The 22,949-nt window shown below is 36.0% G+C and overlaps 1 protein-coding gene and 1 pseudogene across 4 annotated transcripts in view; one reads left to right on the top strand and one right to left on the bottom strand.

Moving 5' to 3' along the window:
* The window catches only part of DMXL2 (Dmx like 2), a 168,689-nt gene that overhangs the window by 2,237 nt on the left and 143,503 nt on the right, over positions 1-22,949 (top strand). The window lies entirely within an intron of this gene.
* LOC130845344 (transcription elongation factor A protein-like 8) lies at positions 10,792-11,191 on the bottom strand (annotated as a pseudogene).

Genomic DNA, 22,949 nt, shown 5'->3' with positions numbered 1-22,949 from the left:
TACCAGGTTTATCCCTTTTCATGTCCTTAGTCACCAGCTTATTGTAGAACCTTATTTGTATTACTTAACATTAAAAACTTCCAAACTGGTTTTCCTAACTTCTCTGATCACTGCAATTCATCCTCCAGACAGCTGCTGGTATAATAATCTTCAAATACCATTTCACCGTATCATTCTTGGCTCAAGAATATGTAGTTGTTTCTAATTGTGAAATTTAAATTTGTCAGATGTTCTTCCGCCATCTTCGACTTTACATTTGGTTATATATACTCCTCATCTTGGCGCCTCTGCTATAGCCGTATGAGTCTTCTTACTCTAGCCTACATTTTTATGTTGCAACGAGAATCCTTGCTTTTTGTTTTCCCCAATAATGACTCAGAATTTACCTGGTTTGGGATGCCTGCTTGTGACACTGATTATTTCATGGCCCTTTGGCATTTACACACCCGTGTTGCACACCATCTCATTTTAATATCTCTCTTTTTAAAAAATATTTATTTATTTATTTTGGCTGCACCAGGTCTTAGTTGCGGCACTGGGATCTTCGTTGTGGCATACATTCGGGATCTAGTTCCGATCAGGGATCAAACCTGAGCCCCCTGCATTGGGAGTGAGAAGTGTTACCCACTGGACCGCCAGGGCAGTCCTAGTATCTTAGTTTTGAATGCACTGACCCTTTTATAATTTTGCCTTGAACTAGAGATGACCTTTTGGACTCTATGAAGAACAGAGTTGCTTGAAAAAAATGAGAACAAGCTGTATTCAAGTACTCAGGAATCAGCTAACGATTATTTTAATGCCTGTGTTAGTATAATAAAAATGAAATTAAAAAAATAAGTAAAACTCCTTTATGTAGAGAATGCCATTTGATTTGTAGAGCAATCAACTGAAAAAACTTTAGTTCTTGGTCGGATGACTAACAAGGGGACCAGCCAGGACTGGAATGGCGGTCTTGTGACTTCTCATCTAGTTGGCTTTTCTCTGTAGTGTGTTTCTTTCTACATATACACACCCTTTTTGCTCTGAAGGGTGTGTATATGTGGAAGGCCTAAACGTGGCTAGTGTAGAAGGAAAGACTGTCTTGGAGCTAGCTAGTGATAACCTGAGGACCTTTTCAAAATAGGGCAGATCATTTATTTCAGAGTCTATAGACAAAGTTTTTGAAAAGGAATTGTTCTAAAAGAATTTTGAAGTGTTCATGACATTGTAATTGAAAAACAGTCTGTTATATGTATTGCACTGTGTACGGTTGGTGGTGGTATGATTGGCTGGGCATTGAATGTCTGCTTGGTTATGTTGTCAGGGCACAATCTCTACTGTGTTGACATGGTGATGCAGTTTGTAGTGGACAATCCCAGTGAGGAGTACTTTTAGTACTAGCATATGGTCTGCGATGGTTTTCAGTTGTGTTTTGGCAGTTAGTTTTTTAAAACACTCAATTGTAATTTTATAAATACGCTTGTATAAATATCACCTTTTGATCATTTTATTCTTTTCAATGTAAGATCTAAGTTCTGGGAAATATTGTTATCATTTAGTAAGTCAGGTCCCAGATAGCTCAAGGTTGATGATCTTCTACCATGTGTGAGCTTTGTTATAATTTATTTTGCCATCGAGACATTTCCAACTACCTTCTTATGGGTAAGTGGATGTTTTAATGCAACAGATAGTTTAAATTTCTCCTTTTTATATTGTTTATTACTTTCTGAAAATAGTCCTTAGTTTTTTTATTTTACTTTTCTGTAAGAATTAGAATATTAATTAAAATAATGATGGTACATGATGATTATTAATATAATTAAAATATTTTTTTCATCTAAGGGGTACAGACTATTTTCAGACATATGGGGCAGTTAATGTTACTCCATTCTGATATGAAATCAACACATTGATGAAAAAAGTTTACAGAAATTAGTAAGTCATTTCCACTTTCAGGGAGCTTATAATATACTGGCAGAGATAAAAAATGATGTACATAATTGCAATGTAAGGCAGTTGAAAGAGATCACATGTAGTTGGGAAGATAAGAAAAGATTTCATGGAAGATTGACAGTTGGAAAGACAGAGAGTGGTATTAGGCATTTCTGAATGGTGAGAACAACAAAAGCCAAGGAGTGGTGTGATATAAAGGATGCATTATTGGGTGACTGTTCCTTCACAAAATGATTTAAAAAACCAAAAACAAAAACAACACAGGACTTTAAAAGAAATCACAGGGCTTCTTTATTAAATAGCGAATACTGTTAGAATTTTGAAAAGTATGATTTGCAAACATTACTCATAGCTTTTTAGGAAAATATATTTGTATTCTGACATTCTTGATTTTTGTTGTTTTTGTTTTTTTAGTAGTGAATGAGATGAATGAAAAAACATTTATTTAAAAGTTAGAAGCTAATGTTATGTTATATATGACCTCTTTTTTGGCATTTAGATATATTTTAATTCTACTGTAGCATAGTAACATTCTAGTCCTAGAATTATGGCAACACCAAACTTTTAAAATAATCAGCTTGTTTATACATTTAACAAATGTTTGTTGAACACATGGATGTGTGTGGCTCTGTGGAGATGTAAAAAAAAAAGGACAAAAAATAGGTTGTATTTCAGGGAGTTTATTAAAAAAGTGTAGGAAGTTGGTAATCTGTCTACTAGGGGAGTTAAAACATGTACTTAACCATGGCATACCAGCTGGGTGGTATTGTGAGGCACTTAAATTCTTGTGGGAATTCAGAAGGAAGAAGAGATCACTTTGGCCAGGGAAATTGGAGAGCTGGACAGAAAAATGCTTTTGTACTGGGTGGTTATCAGTAGGTATAATAACTTTACCTATTGACAGCCTATGCTGAGAATAAAGGGAAAGACAGAAGTCAAAAATTTAGAATGGGCTTATTTTCCAAGAGAAATTGGCCCGTTTATTCTCGGAGAGTAGTGTCTTGTTTGTTTGTTTATTTTGACATACAATAAACTGCATATATTTAAAATATACAATTTGATTTTTTTTCTTATTAGTAATGTATATTACGGCAGTCCCAATCACTTTTAGAGTTTGTGGCCTTGTGTTTGGTGTCAGCCTATAGGTGAATCTGAGGTTCTATAAGTTTTTACTTATGTCCCTGTGTAGACCTTAATTAGCCTGCCTTCTAGAGTGAGAAGACTCCTAGCAGCGACCCTGAAACTCTGGTATAGCCCCAAATAATGCCTCCTCAGAAATGGGAGGTCAGAGACCAACTACTTATATGACGTTGGCTAAATCACTGAAACTTTTAAGGTTTTTCATCTGTAAAATGAGGTTCTTAAATTAGGTTCTCTTTTAAGTATTTAGACCTCGGATGGCATTATATGGACCTATCTAGAGATTTCCAAGGGGCAAAAGAGAAAATGGACCAGAAACATAAAGTGACTGTGGTGAGGTTATAGGTCTGGAGTCTCTGTGCCCTCCACTTGTATGTATGTGTAAGACTGTTAGTCAGACTTTAAGGTCAGAGAGCCTGACCTCCTTTCTGGCTCAGGAATTAAGCCATGCAGAGCCTTTGTGAAGCAGTGGTTCTTCTTTGGGCTCACAGTTGGGAAGGAGGCTCTTATTTATGGTTGTATCCTCAGTATCTGGTAAATGCTACTGTCAGAGAGTACAGTGTGGAGTGGGAGGTGGGGCTGGGGTGATGGTGTTCAGGGTCTCCACCCACTAAATAGATTTACTCCTTTACTTTCTGTCCTTAGCTTTTTGGGTACTTGAAGGATGACTTTAGAAATTATCTAAAAAAATGATACAAATGAACTTATTTACAAAACAGAAATAGACTCACAGACAGAAAACAAACTTATGGTTATCAAAGGGGATAGTGGGGGTCGGGGGAGAAAAATGAGAAGTTTGGAATTAACATACACACACTGCTGTATGTAAAATAGGTAAACAGGGACCTACTGTATAGCACAGAGAACTATACTCAATATCGTGTGATAACCTATAATGGAAAAAAATCTGAAAAAGAAATATATACATATATGTATATAACTGAATCACTTTGCTTTACACTTGAAACTAACACAACATTGTAAATATGTAAATACTTCAATTAAAAAAAGAAATTATAATCAGTATCTTAATTGGGATCTTGAGAAACGTTTAGAACAAATCAGAGTCTCAGTATTTAATCATCAAAAAGAGTATGGGATGTTGGGTTACAACTGCAATGGCGCAGTAGGAAAACAAGTCATGCCTGACCAATTTAATTTCCTTCTATTATAGAAAGCAAGGCAGTGTGTAAAAGGGGATAGTAATAGAGAATATCTGTAATTCAGATTCAGTAAGGCTCTTCTAGCTTGTCGCTTAATTTTTAAGCAAGTTTGGAAGCCAGATATTTTAATAGAAGTTTTAGGGTTTTCAATCTTTTTGAGCTTGTAGAATCCCTTTTCATTTTTTTTTTTTTTTTTTTTTTGCTCTGGAACCTAATTCACGATATAGAACAGGATGGGACCTGTTATTGAGGAAGCAGGTGCAACTTACACAGGTGGTGTGACTGTATTTTCTTTCTCTTAGACATAGTTCATGTAACCCTGGCACTTGACGTACAATATGTGAAACCAATTGACTCTGCTTTTATTCTCAAACTTTATCATTTCATGATTGCTAAGGGCTCCTTTAATGCTCCCCTTTCCCTCCATCCTAAATGCCTAAAAATATGGTTGGCTTACATCTCTTTGGTGAAGAAGTCACTCGGTATAAAGGGGTCACTGAATAGAACCAGACTCCTTTAACACTACACGATAATTTGGTGGGGTGATTTGAAAGGCATAATTATCATTGGAGATATGTTCCTCTTAGATTATCATTGGAAATATGTTCCTTTAGTGCTATTCCTCTAAAATTTGAGCCCTCTCAGGAATAATATTTAATTCATACTAAGTCATGATGTTTTCCTCTTGTGATTTTAGAAGAAACCCAGGAACCTGAGACTATATGGGCATTCTGCAAAGGGGCATAGATGGATCCCCCCCCCCCAAAAAAAAAAAACATAAAAATTTTGGCTTAGACAAAGTTAAAAGACACATAGTTTGTATGGTAGCTGCAGTTCAATAACAAAATACTGACATTTTCCTAGGAGTAATGACTTTGTTTTTGTGGTATGCTAGCAACTTCCTCATGTCTTCTCTGGCCTTGACTATATCCGAAGGAGACACTGAAATTATTACCATGTACTCTAACTATAGCATCTTTTATATGGATGCATTGTCGGTGTTTCCAGCCAAAGCCCAGTTCCTCCATTGGTACCGATGATCTTAAATTGGGAGTGATTTTGCCCCCTGGGACATTTGGCAATGTCTGGAGACATTTTTGATTGTGACAAGGTTGTTGGGAGGGATTAGCATCTAGTGGGCAGAGGCCAGAAATCCTGATAAACATCCTATGATGTGCAAGACAACCCCCCACAGTGAAGAATTACTCAGCCTAAAATGTCAGTGCTGCTGCAGTTGTGAGAAACCCTGATTAATATCCTAGGTCCCATCCCCTCTTATCTACTCAAGGGCATTGCTCTAACAGTTTCTCCTTTTCTGTCCTATAAAAATTGCTTTTTCTTCTTCATTGAAATAATTTCTTCATTTAGCTCTCCTGGTTTTCCTTTACTTCCCTTAACCACTCCTTCTCAGCCTGATTCCAGATTTCTGTATCCAGCTGTTTCTTTGACATCTCCCTCTTGAATGTCTAATAGCTATCTCATAACATTCTCCTCCTCCATCCTTCTCTAAACCAGTAAATGGCTACCTTGTGTATTTTTTTCTTTTGGTTTCCAGTTCCCTTGGAATCTTTCAGTCTTTTCTTTCATTTACACCCCAGATCTAATGTTGGCAGTTTCTGTTGGCTATACCTTCAAAATGCATCAGAATCTGCCCACTTATCATCTGTGCTGCTACCACCCTGGTTCAGGACACCATCATCTCTTTCCAAGATTATGGCAGTAGGCTTTTAACAGGTCTCTCTGCCTTGTCTACCTTTAGTCTTATCCTTCTTCAGTTTATTTTCAGCATAATAGTTGGAATGATCCTGTTACTGTATAAATCAGATCTTGTTAGTCTCACATTCAAAACTTTCAAATGACTTCTTTTTTTTCACTGAGAAAAGACCTGAATGCTTTCAATTCTCTTTACTGCTATTTCTTTAGCACCTAGAACAAAAATATATTTGGTACAAAAGAATACCCAATAAATTAATAAATGGAAGGGGCACTTAGTGTAGTATACAACATTCTTAGAGTAAACATGGTGACCACTTTTATAAGGTTATTTTTTATAATACCTTTTGATATAGGTCAATGGCATATTTAGATAAATGAATTTTATAGGATGGGGGCAGGGAGAGCTAAGAGAATACAATCCAGGTATAAAGCTTTGCTTGTCTTGTTTAATCTAAAGATGCATATTAATGTATGAGAGGAATTGACAATGTGCCCAGTAAGCAGTTCTAAAATTTTCACCGTTATGCTTTTGAAAGACTTTAATACATAAAAAATTAGAGATTTACCTAATACCTAGACTGTAGTGATTTCGTGTTTTAAGAGTTTTAAAAAATAGCTGAGCTGGGCTTGGAATTGAAAATTGAGGAGCCTGACAAAGACGTGACTGAGGTGTTTGCCCCACTTGGTGGTAAACTGAACTCAGCCAAAGAAGTATTCTTGGTTAGAAGCAAAATTTTCTTTAGAGAGTAATTTAAAGAATGTTGGGAATTCCCTGGTGTTCCAGTGGTTAGGACAAGGGTTCAATCCCTGGTCGGGAAAGCGGTGGGGCACAGGAATGTTCTAATACATATAGAAATGGAACATTTAAACATGGCTATCATTTTATGCTGGAAAAATTTTATATAATCAAAAACCCAATTTGGCCATTAAAACCAAAAAGCAAACAAAACCCATAAAGAACTCAATTTTTTGTTTTAACATTATTTTTTTTGTTTTAACATTATTAATATAGTATCTACAGTGTGAAAAACTCATAAGTCAAACAATGTTGAAGTATAGAAAGTAAAAAGGAAATTTTCCTTTTCTTAGTACAATTTTATTTAGCCTAGCTTCCTGGTTATCATTGATTCAAAAAATATTTGAGTGCCTAGGCATTGTGCACATCCTCTAAGGCAAACCAGCTGGTAAATATGCACTGTTGTACACTGTTGGTATATGTTGTTATAAGCTGTAAACTAGTTAACTTGCTAAAGTAAAGTAGGTGAACAGTAGCCCTTCTTTCTGGCGGTAGTTAATAGTGCTAGTTGTATGTGGTTGATATATAGAAACAAGACAATTCTTTTTGAAATGGAAGGATTAATATCCATCTTGTATGTTAAATTGCTATATGAAATGAAATATCTTACAATTTAGGTCTAGTATAGGAATTTTAGATATAGGAATTGGAGGATTTTTTTTTTTTTTTTTGCCTGCATTGGGTCTTGGGGCTGCTCTTCATTGAGGTGCTTGGGCTTCTCAGTGCGGTGGCTTTTCTTGTTGCAGAGCATGAACTCTAGGTGCATGGGCTTCAGTAGTTGCAGCTCGTGGGCTCAGTAGTTGTGACACACAGGCTTAGTTGCTCCTCAGCATGTGGAATCTTGCCGGACTTGACTTGAACCTGTGTTGCCTGCTTTGGCAGGCGGATTCTTAACCACTGTGCCACCAGGAAGTCTGGAATTAAAGGATTTAATCAAAGCCACAGCAAATTCTGCCATAGCAAAACCTGTGGCAGAGTTAAGACTGGAATCATTAAATAAATTGGATCTAATTAAACTTAAAAGCTTTTGCATAGCAAAGGAAATCATCAACAAAACAAAAAGACATCCTATGAAATGGGGAATATTTGCAAATGATATGACCGACAAGGGGTTGATATCCAAAATATATAGGTAGAAAAAAATCAAAAAACCAAACAATCCATAGAAAAAATGGGCAGAAGACCTGAATAGACTTTTTTTTTCCCTGAAGAAGACATACAGATGGCTAACTGGCACATAAAAAGATGCTGAACGTTGATAATTATCAGAGAAATGCAAATCAAGACAGCAATGAGATGTCACCTCACACCTGTCAGAATGGCTTTCATCAAAAAGTCTACAAATAATAAATGTTGGAGAGGATGTAGAGAAAAGGAAATGAAACCCTACTGTTGGTAGGAATGTAAATGGTGGTACAGCCACTATGGAGAACAGTGTGGAGGTTCCTCAAAAATAAAATAAAATAAAATAAAACTACCGTATGATCTAGCAGTTCCATTTCTGGGTATACATCCAGAAAAAATGAAAACACCAAATCGAAAAAGGCACCTGTACCCCAGTATTTATAGCAGCACTGTTTATAATAGAGATACAGAAGCAACTGAAGTGTCCATCACCATCAACAGATGAATGGATAAAGATGTGGTACATATATACACAATGGAATAGTACTCAACCATAAAAAAGAATGAAATTCTGCCATTTGCAGCAATGTGGATGGATCTAGAGAATATTATGCTTAGTGAAATAAGTCAAAGACAAATACTTTATGATATCACTTTTACGTGGAATCTAAGAAATGATATAAACAAATGATATGCAAAACAGAAACAGACTCAGATATAGAAAACAAACTAGTGGTTACCAGAGGGAAGAGGGGAGGGGCAAATTAGGAGAATGGGATTAAGAGATACAAAGTACTGTATATAAAATAGGTAAGCAACAAAGATATATCGTAAAGCACAGGGAATTATAGCTATTATCCTGCATTAACTTTTAATGGAGTGTAAACTGTAAAATACTGAATCACAGTGCTCTCTACACCTAAAACTAACATAATATTGTAAATCAACTATACTGCAATGAGAGAAAAAAAAAAAGACTGGAATGTAAAGCTCCAAGTTCTTTTTTCTCCCCTTAAAATTTAAAAAGTAACACATGCCCTTGTAGATAATTTGAAAAATGTAGAAGAAAGATAAAGTCATATGTAATTGTACAGTCCAGAGATAACTCCTCTTACCATTTGGTAAAGCCTCATGGAAGAGGCTTATTTGACTTCAGAATGCTTATCTATTTTTTCGTGAATGAGTTTGGGTAGTTATTTCTCTGCAAAACCTCTGTTTTGCAGCATCTGTTGTATTCTTTTCTCTTTACTGCCATTGGTTATTTGTGGCTTCTCTTTTTCATCAATAGAGGTTTGTCAACCTATAATTAATCTTTTAAAATAACCCACTTCTAACTTTACTAGTCCTTTCTATTATATGTTTATATTCTGTTTCATTGTCTATTTCATTAATGCTTATTCTTAATTTATTATTTCCTTCTTTCTGCTTTATTTGTATTAATTTTGTTTTCTCCTAATTTGAGATAAATGTTTAGTTCATTCCAGTCTTTTTTTCTAATATATACATTTAAGAATGTAAGTTTTGTATTCTTAAGACTTACATTGCCTGCATACCACAAAGCTAATTTTAATTTATTTTTTTATTAAGAAAATTTTTAAATTGAAGTACAGTTGATTTATAGTGTTTCTGGTATACAGCAAAGTGATTCAGTTATACATATATATACATATATGTATATTCTTTTTCAAAGTCTTTTCCTCTGTAGGTTATTACAAGATATTGACTATGGTTCCCTATGCTGTAAGAGTAGGTCCTTGTTGTTTATCTATTTTATCTGTTAATTCAAAATTTCTGCTTTATCTCTGCCTCCCCCATCCCCCTTTGGTAACCGTAAGTCTGTTTTCTGTGTCTGTGAGTCTATTTCTGTTTTGTAAATAAGTTCATTTTTATCATTTTTTTAGATTCCACATATAAGTGATATCATATGATATTTGTGTTTCTCTCTCTTACATCACTTAATGTGATAATCTCTAGGTGCATCCATGTTGCCGCAAATGGCATTATTTTATTCTTTTTTATGGCTGAGTAATATTCCATTGAGAGAGAGAGAGAGAGAGAGAGAGTGTGTGTGTGTGTGTGTGTGTGTGTGTATGTGTATACATATACGCTTCTCCTCCTCCTCTTCGGTTTTTTTTTAAACCATGTCTTCTTTATCCATTCATCTGTCAGTGGACCTTTAGCTTGCTTCCATGTCTTGACTCTTGTAAATAGTGCTGCTATGAATATTGGGGTGCATGTATCTTTTTGAATTAGAGTTTTCTCCAGATATATGGCCTGGAGTGGGATTACTGAATCCCATGGTAACTTATTTTTACTTTTTTTTTTTTTTATCTGTAATAACTGCCAGTTTTATTCCTCTGGCTAAGAGACCCAGAGGTAATTTGAGGTTTACATTTTTAATAGTTGTTTCATCAAGAGTTTAGGTGCCCCCATTGCCCTTATAAGCTGGTTGCAAATTATTTAACTTTTAATTATAAAAAAAAACTTTAATTCTTTTTGTGTGTCTGATGAGTTCATTAAAAAATACAGATAAGCAAAAAGAAAAAAAAAACTCACCGCACAGAAACAAACACAGTTAAATTTTTGATATATGTATGTATGTATACACACGCACACAACACACAATTTGAGATTTTCTCCTACGTATGTGAGCTGATACTAAATATGCTGCTTTGTAACCTATGTTTTACTTTATAACATGGAATGAATATATTTTCATGCATATGTGTGAAACTTCCCAGTTGAAAAATAGACCTGGAGAATGTGTGAAAATACAAAATCCAGATGCTGGTAACAAGGAAACTACCTAAAACAAAACTCCACCAGGTGATTAAAAATAAAACAAAAGTCAAAGATACATCAGAAAATGCTAACAGAAAGAAAGCAGGGGCCAGATTTTAATAACAGACAAAAAAAAATTCAAGGCCTAAAGCACACAGGGTAAGGACGGCTGCGTGAATGTCTTTGCTTCCAATGCATCATCACAAACTTGTTTCTTACTCTTCTTATCTCTTCCCTAAGCCTTTCCAACTCATCTACTCCTGTTATGTTTTCTTTGGGTCCAAATGCCTAACCGGAGTGTCCTCTTTATATCCCTGACCAGGCTGAGTCAGCCCTCCTCTAAGGTTTCCTTCTGCTTCCTGGCTTATACCTTCTTCGGAAGGCTGAGGATTTCTTTCTGCCTCCTGTGGTACAGCTTCCAAAGGGCGGTCTTCCTCAGCCTTTGGCATGTTCTGTGGTTTTCCTACATTTTCTTCATTAGACTTTTGCATGTTGAGTATTTTCTCTTATTCTCTTTTTGAATGAATTAATCCTGCAGGGATCCAGGGGATTTTCCTCCCTCTTCCCTCGCTCGATTTGGGTCGCTCTCGAAAGACCAAGAGTCCTGAAAGAATCTGGGGCACTTTTCTCCTCCAGCAATAGGGAGCTGCTACAGGGAAACAGCTATTTTTACTTTTTTAAGGAACTTCTGTACTGTTTTCTATAGCGGCTGCACCAATTTACATTCCCACCAGCAGTGTAGGAGGGTTCCCTTTTCTCCACACCTTATCAAGCATTTTTATTTGTAGACTTTTTGATGATGGCCCTTCTGACCAGTTTGAGGTGATACTTCATTGTAGTTTTGATTTGCCTTTCTCTAATAATTTAGCGATGTTGAGAATATCTTCATGTGCCTGTTACCCATCTGTTTGTCTTCTTTAGAGAAATGTCTGTTTAGGTTTTCTGCCCAATGTATAAGTTTGATTAGGTCCCATTTGTTTATTTTTGCTTTTATTTCTGTTACCTTGGGAGACTGACCTAAGAAAACATTGGTACGATTTATGTCAGAGAATGTTTTGCTATGTTCTTTTCCAGGAGTTTCATGATGTCATGTCTTATATTTAAGTTTTTAAGCCTTTTGAGTTTATTTTTGTCTATAGTGTGAGGGAGTTTTCTAACTTAATTGATTTAGGTGTGGCTGTCCAGCTTTTCCAACACCATTTGCTAAGGAGACTCTTTTCTCCATTGTGTATTCTTGCCTCCTTTGTTGAAGATGAATTGATGGTAGGTGTGTTGGTTTATTTCTGGGCTCTCTATTCTGTTCCATTGATTTATAGGTCTGTTTTTGTTCCAATACAGTGCTGTTTGATTACTGTAGCTTTGTAGTATTGTCTGAAGTCTGGGAGAGTTCAAATTATCTGTTTCTTCTTGATTCATTTTTGGCAGACTCTATGTTTCTAGAAACTTGTCCATTTCTTCTAGGCTGTCCATTTTGTTGGCATTTAACTGTTCTCAATATTTTCTTATGGTATTTTGTATTTCTGTGATATCAGTTGTTATTTCTCCTCTTTCATTTATTATTTTGTTTATTTGGGTCCTCTCTCTCTCTTCTTGGTGAGCCTGACTAGAGGTCTATTTTGTTTATCTTCAAAAAACTAGCTCTTGGCTTTATTGATATTTCTATTTTTTTAAATCTTATTTATTTCGTCTCTGATCTTTATTATTTCCTCCCTTCTGCTGACTTTAGGTTTTGTGTTTCATTCTTGAAAGACATTTTTGCTAGGTTGAGGATGGCAGTATTTTCTTTTCAGCATCTTGAAAATATCACTTCTTTGTCTTCTGGCCTCCACTTTGTGTTGAGAAGTCAGCTGCCAGCCTGTTGTTTCTTTAGAAGTTTTATTTTATTTTTTGTCCCCTCGAGCTGCTTGTAAGATTTTTCTTGCCTTGAGTTTTACTGTGTTGTGTCTAGGTGTGCTTTTTTTTTTTTAATCCTGTTTGGGACTTTTGAAATTTTTGGATCTGTGAGTTGATATATTTCATCAAATCTGGAAAATTTTCAGCTAATAGCTCTTCAAATATTGTCTCTGCCCTCACTGACCTCATGAGACTAATATAGTAAACATATATTAGACCTTCTCACTTTAGTTCTATGTCTAAAACCCTCTCTACTGTTTTTTTTTTGTCATCCTTTTCAGTATTCTAATTGGTTTTTTCTAATCCATTTGCTGATCCTATCTTAACTCATGTCTGATTTGCTCTGTTGTACTTACTGCACTGACTAGTCCTAGATATTGTTTTGTTTTTTGTATGCCCTTTATAAGGTTGAAAAAATGTCCTCCTATTCTTTTTTGCTGCATTTTTTATCATGAAGGCATCTTGAATATTGGTTTTTTTTTTCATTCATATGGCTATGTGGTTTTTTCCTTTTTTTTTTTTTTTTTTAATTGTTTTTTTTGGCACACGGGCTTAGTTGCTCCGTGGCATGTGGGATCTTCCTGGAGCAGGGATCAAACCTGTGTCCCCTGCATTGGCAGGCAGATTCTTAACCACTGCGCCACCTAGGAAGCCCTGTTTTTTCCTTTTTAAACTGTTAGTGTGGTAGATTACACTGATTGATTTTTTGCAAATTGAATTAGCCTTGTATTACTGGTATAAGCCCCACTTGGTTATGGTGTGTATTACCCTTTTTATATAGGGCTAGATTTGATTTGCTAATGTTCTATGCAGTGTTTTTGCATCTGTGTTCATTCTTGATCCATTTTCTTTTCCCCTCATATTGTTTTTGTTTGGTTTTGGTATCATGGTTTCATAAAAGGACTTTGTAAGTATTCCTTCCTTTTCTGTTTTCTGTCAGGAATCAGGTAGAATTGGTGTCATTTTGTAAATTTTAGTGGGATTTTCCAGTGAAATCATTTGGGTCTTGACTTTTCTGTTTCAGGTCTTTTTTAAAAAAATAAAGTGTAGTTGATTTACAATATTAGTTTCATGTGTACAGAATTTTAGGGTTTTATCTACACATTCAGTTTCTTTAACAGCTAAAGAATTATTAAGGTAATGTATTTCATCTTAGATGTGTTTTTGTAGTTTCTAGTTTCGGAGGAATTAGTCTTTTTTTCCTATTTCACTGTCATATTTGTGTGTAGAGTTGTTTATATTATTTTATTATCTTTTTAATGTTTGCAAGATTAGTACTGGTATTTTCTTTTGTTCTCGATGTTGGTAATTTTAAAAAATATTTTATTTTTGGCTGCATTGGGTCTTCGTTGCTACGTGCGGGCTTTCTCTAGCTTTGTTGAACGGGGGCTACTCTTTGTTGCGGTGTGCAGGCTTCTCATTGCGATGGTTTCTTTTGTTGTGGAGCATGGGGTTCAGTAGTTGCAGCATGCCAGCTCAGTAGTTGTGGCACGTGGGCTTAGTTGCTCCAGGGCATGTGGAATCTTCCTGGACCAGGGTTTGAATCGTGTGCCCTGCATTGGCAGGCAGATTCTTAACCACTGTGCCACCAGGGAAGTCCGTTGGTGTTGGTAATTTTTGTCTTCTCTCTTTCTGTGTGTCTTTCTAGAGGCTTATAAGTTTTATTGAACTTTTTCAAAGAACCAAATTTTTATTTTGTTCATATTATATATTGTTTTCCTGTTGTTATTTTCATTGATTTCTCCTTTTATCTTTATTATTTCCTGACTTCTGCATGCTTTGAATTTGTTTTGCTCTTCTTTTTCTAACTGATTAAGATGGAAGCTTAGAGTACTGATCTGAGGGTATTCATACTTCTGTGAGCATTTTTATAGTAGTCGCTTTAACATCTTTGTGTGTTAATTTCAAAATCTGTGTCTTGATTGTCTTTTCCCATGTGAATTGAGATTTTCTTAGCTTTTTGTATGCTGAGTAATTTTGCATTGTAACCTGGACTGTTTAAAATATTGTGTTATGAAACTCTAGGTCTTGTGTAAATTGTATGGAGGATGCTGATATTTTGTTTTAGCAGGCAATCAGCTTATTTGGGTTCATGCCAAAAGTTCTGACCAGCCTTCTATTGGTGATAGTTTCAGTGTGAGTTCCATTTTCAAAGGCCTTGCAATGCTAATTGGATATAGCTGTGTATGTGCCACAGATGGCCAATGTAAGACCTGGGCAGTGGTCTCTCCTGTAGTTCAGATCCCAAAGGTGTTTACTCTGCTGTTTTAGGTATGATCCATGAATGTGCTGCCCAGGGATGAGCCCAGGAATTTATAAAAAAGTTCATTGGGCTGTTCCTCAAAGCTCTTCCCTTTTAGTGATTTCTCTGGTACTTTCTGGTTTGCTAGGGCTCCCCTTGGTGGTTCTTTGGCTGGAAAGTTGAGACTTTAGTTACCCTGCTTTGTGCTTCCTTTGACTGTATTTGTATTCAGTGCCAGTGCCAAGTAGCAGTAGGACAGAGAAAGAAAAAAAGCAATGGGGATTTCCCCTACTCTCTTGGGATCATAGTTTCTCATATTGGAGCTCTGGGATTGCTTGGGGGCTGAGATGTGAGAAAGTGGAGAAAAGAAAACAAGAAAAAAAGGATAAATGGGAAATTTTCTCTCCCTTTCTTTGATAATGTAGAGTCTTTTTTCCTACTTTTTGAGCCAAAAGTAAATGGCTTCTCCTGGAACTCTTTTTGTGTGTGTGTGTTTTGGTTTTGTCTTAACTTGAAACTCTCTGCTAGTACGGTGGATTTCAAATTCTGTTCTTTCCTTGTTTATCTGCTACCATTTACTTTTCAGTTTAAAAATATTTATTCCATGCATTCTGTTTATGTTTTATGGCTGCATTCAGTGGAAGAGACATAATATATTCTCGTTCTAACTCATAACTGAAACTATAATACCATTTTTCATATCGTCAAAAAATATCAAGAACCAGCAGTAAGTCTAATAATACATGTAGAAGATTTCTATGAGTAGAATTAATAAAACTTTATTGAGAAACCTAAATAAAGGAAGAGAAGTACCATGTTTATGGACTGGGAGATTCACTAGTGTAAAGATGTCAACTCTTTCCAAGATGGTTTATAGCTTAGATGTGTTCCCAGTCAGAAATTTAAGAGGATTTGTGAAATTTGACAGAATGATGTTAATTTTATGGAAATAGGTAGGGCCAAGAATAGATAAGATAAGGCTATCTTGAAGAACACTAAGATGAGAGGACTTCTACCAGCTCAAGACTTGTAGAAGTTGTAGTCATTAAGGTAGTGTGGTGATGGCCTAAGAACAAATATACCAAAGTAACAAAAGAGAGCACCAGAAACAGACTCACACATTTATTGATGAATGATTTTTTTTTCTTTTGGTCACTTGGAGTGGCATGCAAGATTTCAGTTCCCCAATCAGGGATTGAACCTGTGCCCCCTGTAGTGGAAGCAGAGTCTTAACCACTGGACTGCCAGGGAAGTCCCAGTTAATGCGTGATTTATGTCAAAGATGACATGGTAGAATAGCATAGAATGTTTGATCTTCTCAGTCAGTAGTGCTGGGACATTTTCTTATTTACATAGGAAAGAAATGAAACTTGGCCTCTAACTCACCCCATACACAAAAATTAACTTCAGGTAGGTTAGAGATCTAGGTGTGAAAGACAGTACAATAAAGATTTTACAAAGCAGTATAGAAAATTTATTCATGACCTTCAGGTTGCAAAATATTTCTTAAACAAAACACCAGATATATCACAATTGTAGATAAATAAATGTATTTATAATATGAACAAGGTTTCTCATTATTGAAGAAGGCAGTTCAAAATATGGAATGTAGGAAGGCTAGAATGAATCCTGTGGTGGATATAATCAGATTAGAGGCATCTGTGTGACCTCATATGTATGTATGTGTATCCATACATGTATATGCTATGTGTTTATAATGTGTGAATCTGTTTGTGTATATATATATTTAGAGAGCAAGAAAGGGAGAGAGCAATGATGTATAGGTATAGAAATGTATAGGTATGGTGGGAATGTTTACGTGTCCTGGATGTCATCACTTCTAAACCTTTCAGTGGAGAGTTAAATGTATGTGGGTGTCCACATGTGCTTGTGTACGTGAGCATGGACACACACACATCTGTTTCCTAGTCTGAGGGCCTAAACTCAGTTGGTATTCCAATAGCAGAAACACAACTGGCATTAAGATCTTGGTTTCTAAATATCATTCTCCACTAAAAGGAGATAGCATTCCCTAGAGAAATAGCTGATTCTAGGTTGGATGATAAGCCTAGATGAGCCTGGAATCTCTTATGCCAGAAAGTAAGGAATTGTTTAAAGAATGATGAGAACATATCAAAAGAAGGCAGAGAGAGCTTGAAGGTCCCCACTGGCCAAGTCTGGGGACAATTGGAATGTGAAAGTAAGTGATGGTAGTGGATTATCACACTTGAATGGGTAAGAATCCATGATCTTTAATATAAAAATTGCTAAAATCAATAATAAAACTCGGAGGAAGGGATAAATTAGGAGTTTGGGAATAACATATATACACTACTATATATAAAACAGTTAACAGCAAGGTCTTACTGTATAGCACAGGGAACTATATTCAATATCTTGTAATAAACATTAATGGCAAAGAATATGAAAAAAAATATATGTATAACTGAATCACTTTGCTTAACACCAGAAACTAACGCAGCATTGTAAATCAACTACACTTCAACTAAAAAAAGAGAAGAGGGGAATTCCCTGGTGGCCCAGTGATTAGGACTCCATGCTTTCACTGCCTAGAGCCCGGGTTCATTCCCTGGTCAGGGAATTAAAATCCCCCAAAAAACAAAAAACATCAAAAAAAAGGCTCTTCCTTATAGAAGAAAGCTAACAAATAATGAAATAATGAAATTAGAAAATTACCATTTGGCAACCATCATAGTAATAACTGATTAGACAAGAATCATCCAATGATTGCTAAAATTAGTAAAAGTTTGATAAGTAACAAGATATTTATATAGCCTCAAAATAGCCTCCCACAAGATACTTATTAATTACAAAGGAAAAATTATAGCTTTATAGAGGAGAAACTTGGCGATACCACCTTTATCAACTGATTGAAGTTAACACCACCAGAGATGGGACAAGTAGCCAAATGTGCCTCTTAGTAAAATGCAGTGAGAGCATGGCCACGTTTCTATGATATTCCTGCCCAAAATGCATAACTGGAATCTAATTATGAGGAACAGTGAAAATGCAGGCCATGGACTTGGAAAAGATATTTGCATCATATATATTTGACAAAGGATTAGTATCCAGAGTATAAATATATCTACAAATCAATAAGAAAAGAACTGAGAACTTAATAGGAAGTGGATGAAAGTCTTGAATAGGTATTTCACAAAAAGAAAATCTGGATGACTAGCAAACATGAAAAGAGTCTCTTCCTCATTATTAGTCAGAAATACAAGTAATCAGATATCAGGAAGTACCATTGCCTATCTACCATATTTGCAAAAGATTAATTTGTTTTTTGTTTATTGATTGATTGATTGATTGATTGATTGCTGTGGTGGGTCTTTGTTGCTGCGCACGGGCTTTCTCTAGTTGTAGAGAGCGGGGGCTACTCTTCGTTATGGTGCGTGGGCTTCTCTTTTCAGTGGCCTCTCTTGTTGTGGAGCAGAGGCTCTAGAGTACAGGCTCAGTAGTTGTGGCACATGGCTTAGTTGCTCCACGGCATATGGGATCTTCCCAGCCCAGGGATCGAACCTGTGTCACCTGCATTGGCAAGTGGATTCTTAACCACTGCGCCACCAGGGAAGTCCCACAAAAGATTAATTTGATGTCTGATGATGGCAAGAATATCCAGAGATGGGAATTCTTATACATTGCTAGTGAGAGTATTAATTCATACAGCTACTTTGGAAAATGCTTTATCATTATATACCAAAATTTAAGATACATATACTCTGTGATCTGTGATCTATCGGTTCCTCTTCTGTATATATATTCTGTATATATATAGTAGAGAAATACATATAATACGCAGGATATTGCTACAAGAAGCATTCTTGTTTTTTAGAGCAGCATTGTTTTTAATACGCAAGCTGTCTAGGGCCATTAGAATGGATACATTGTGGTACATACAAGGGAATATTAATAAGTAATGAAAATGAATGAATCACAGCCACACCGTATCCCGAATTAGCATCTGACCAAATGTTCATGAAAAGAGCAAGATAAAAGAATACATGCAGTATGATTTCATGTACACAAAGTTCAGAGGGCCGGCCAAACTAAACCATATTATTTAGGCATGCATGCAGAAGTAGAAGAACTACAAAGAAAAGCAAGGAGGTGATTTCCCAAGAAAGTCAAGGTAGTGCCACTCTGCTTGCGGGAGAGAAGTATGCTTTTGAAGGGACACATGGTCTTTGGGTTGCTGGAAATATTGCCTTCCTTTTTTAAGTAGTGGTTATGCACATGTTCGTTTTAGTTTATTCTTTGTGATGTCTATTTGTTTTATGTACACCTCTGAATTTTTTTAAAAATTGACTTTTAGTGGAGGTTTGTGGAGTGGATATAGATGTATTTTGTTTTTTGCTTTTGTTTGCTATTTTTAATGGGAATCTCAAGGCTTCTTTGTAAATTAAAAAATATAAAACCAAAAACTTATTATCCACCTTTCCCTCTCTCCTGGTGAAATGTAAACTTCATGTGGTAAAGACCCTGCCTGTTTTCCATAATATTATGCCCTATTTGCCTGGTCCATACTAACCGCTCAGTAGACGTTGATTTGAATCCCCAGCAGTTATCCTGCTGTAAGTAAATGTTGAGAGTTAAATGGAACAAGTCAAGAAACAAATTACCTTAAGTGATAGGGAATTATAAGAACAGAGAAGAGGAGTAGAAGAGTGTGAGGGTAAACTGTTGCCTGCCATATCAGTAAACAAAGGATGTTGCAGCCATCAAGCCACTGCACCCATCCCCCACCCCAGGAACCCTGAGGGAACACAGGAGAGAGATGAACGGGCTGCCTGCTGCCAAGCCCTCAGCCACTGCAGCCACCCCTAAAGGTGCACCCTGAAGGGACTCAGGATGGGAAAGAACAGGGTACTGGTCCTAGGTAGCTAAGGTGCATATCAAAGCAGTGATTTCAGTGAGCCCATATTCTTGCATCTTCCCGTACAAAGAAAAGTGCTTAAATTCATTAACTTGAGATACCTGGTTTTCTTTAGTTAATAGTAATCTTTTAATGTTCCAGCTACCTGGTCTTTACTGCAAAACTCCTAGATATCCTGGCTTTTCCTTACCTCTTCAGAGCAGTCCCTCAGAACTGTCTGAGAGACTGCCTCCTGGCCTTGAAGTCCTCAGAAAGTCCAGCAAATAGAATATAATTCTCAACTTTTAGGTTTTTTTTTTTTTTTTTAGTTGATAAGACAGCTCTTCCAAGAATCTTGTAACGCAAGTCATATGTAGCACAACTGGGCCTCAGGTATCAAGAACTTGGTCAGCTCTGGGGACTGGTTACTCTGTCTTTGTTGGGCTATGTGGCTCTCATATCTCAGCCTCTCTCTTTGTTGGATCCATTACAACTGGCTTGCATTAGGACCCCCAGGACTGCCCTGGCCTGTGTACATAAAGTTCTTTTGGCTTTACTACCTACATTTTGCTTTACCTGCTACATTTCTTGGAATTTACTTGAATATCCAGAAAGTGGAATCTGACCCAGCTCACCTTTTTAAGCCAGGCCACATCATAGGTTGCTGGCCAGCCTATAGCTTTTGGTATTAAATTTTTGGCCTTTGGAATCAAGTGTCACCCTGGTCCGGTCAGTTGTATGCAGTGAGTATTGGTCATGTCGTCTGCCCAGGCTGCCCTTTCAGAAGAACTGTGGGTGGGGCAGTTTTGCTTAGAAAGGTCTGTAGTATGATGGATAATATACTTGATGTGATAAAGCATAATTTTTCTATTATGGGATGTTTAGGTTTTTTTTTTTCTAGCTACTTTAAATAATGCTGCAGTAGACATCTTGGTACTAAGTTGTAATGTTTGTTTGCATGTCCGAATGGTTTCTTAGGATAGAGTCCTAGAAATAGACTTAATGAATCAAAGTACTTGGATCTCTTTGTAGTCTCTTAATTCATATTACCAAATTGTTTTCCAGAAAAGTCACATGTTTTTATACTGCAGTAGTGTATGAGAGTGACAGGTGCACCCTACGCTTGTTCATTGCTTTCTGCTGTTCATTCTTCAAAACTGAAAAAAGCATATCTGACTATTTAGTGCTCCAAAGCCTTTCTCTAGTACGTAATCTGGGTCCCAGGGGATCACAGATGACTACTTTAGTAACTGTATCACTATTATACATCTTTTTGTTTTGCTGGTTTTCCATCCTAGTGTCCTCATTGCTACTGCTCTAATATCATGGACAATTCCACATTTTCCTTGAAGCCCTGCTCTGAATATCCCATCTTTGTACCAGTTTTGGTTCCAGTTAGGGCAAGGGACAGATGAACTGAAGAAACAACAAGGTTTATTTCACTATACATAATGAATCATCAAGGAAGGGCAGCTGAGCTTCAGAGTGATTAGAACTAAAAAGCTGGTAGAATAAACTGCCTTTTCTTAGCGATTTTGCATACATGTTTTCTTATCAGTTCTTTCTTACTTTTGGATATCTGATCCATTTGCTTCTCAAACTGGTGATTTCAATTTCAAATTGCACATGGTTCTTAATGGCTGCCTTATCCCTGAATATGTGTGACTTTTCAGTTCAACTCTTCCTGCTAACTCTGGGTTTTTTGGTTTCAATTCCCCAGAACAGACTTTGGCATAGCTCATCTTTTTCAGCTGTTAGCCACTGGTCATATTCTGGGCCCATGCTCACCTCCTGTCCGCTTTGAGTAGGGAAAAGAGTCACAAAACATTAGCTGGGGTTCTGTGTAAAATAGCATGCACTGGATTATTTAATCTTTTTTGAAAATTTTTTAAATATTTATTTATTTGGCTGTGCTGGCTCTTAGTTGCGGCATGAGGGATCTAGTCCCTGACCAGGGATCGAACTCAGGCCCCCTGCACTGGGAGCATGGAGTCCTAACCACTGGACCACCAGGGAAGTCCCAATTACTTAATCTTTTTATCAAAACTTTTTGAAGCAAATTTGTATACACTTAACAGAATAACAGTTTAAAAATTGAAAGGGGTCTCAGAAGTGACCTGGTCACAATCTTTCCTTTCACTGATTGAGAACTTGTCTGTAGAGAGACTATGATTTGTCCACTGTCATAGTCAGTGTTAGCACCTCTAGGTTCTCAGGAATGTACTCTTTCCATCATATTGCAGGATTGGAAGTTTAACTACAATTTAATATTTTAATCATATTATTTGGGAAATATTTTTTTGAACACTGTCAGGACCATCTCTCTCAAAATATCAACATTTAGGTTAAATGATTTTCTGGAATTGTCCAGTAGTTACAAAATAATTGAAAGTTGTTGTAAACATTACATATTAATATTCTACATAATATACTATTAACTTTAAAAGTCTTTCAAATGGAAAATGTATTAAGAACAAATTAAGAAACAAGATATTCGGTACTTATTTTCTCTATTTCTAATAATTTAATGTCCAAAAAAGTTCATTCTATTTCTTTAGACATAGCAGTTTTCAAAAGTAGTATTTTAATTCAGTATTCTCACTGAGGCAAGTTAAGTTATTTTATACTTTAAGCTTTAGAGAACAAATTTGAGGCTGAAGGGTGACTCTTGGTTTCTATACATGCTGGCCAAACCATGGGGCTTTTTGTTACCAGTATTGCTATGATTTCTTTTATACATTTTTGACAATACTTTGAATGGTTTATTCTTAGCACTGACATAAAATAGTTATTTGTAAGAGAAGATAATTTTTGGTTTTTGCTTTCAGACCTACCTTTTAATGAGAATGCACTGGAGATAGAGCTGGTTTTGTAATGGTTAATTAGAATTAATTAATTATTGCATATTTTTCTTTGCAAGGTCTCATTTTCCTTTCAGATGTTGCTAGTATCAGTAAATTAAAAAAACACGTGTGTGTTCTTTGTTCAAGGATATAGAAATAGGCTTTGTTTGGACTGTAGGTGTCTGTTTCTTTTTATCTTAGTATTTAGAAGTTTGTTATAGGCCCATCTTGTTAGTAAATTATCAAAATTGGCTGGCTTTTGACTGACATTAAAAATAGTTTTTGTTTAAACTTAAAGTTTTAATTTTAATTAAAGTTCTACTTTCAGATCACTTGCGTCTCTGGGGTTAGGAAGAAATTAAAACAAAAATCATTTTGTCTCTTACCCATTAATCACAAACGTAGTGTTTTCTTAAATTTTCTTCTCTTTTTTCTGGCCATA

The sequence above is a fragment of the Hippopotamus amphibius genome, chromosome 2 (assembly GCF_030028045.1).
Source record: "Hippopotamus amphibius kiboko isolate mHipAmp2 chromosome 2, mHipAmp2.hap2, whole genome shotgun sequence".
Lineage (NCBI taxonomy): Eukaryota > Metazoa > Chordata > Mammalia > Artiodactyla > Hippopotamidae > Hippopotamus > Hippopotamus amphibius.
The sequence above is the reverse complement of the archived record's forward strand: the minus strand, read 5'-3'. Positions and strand labels throughout refer to the sequence as shown.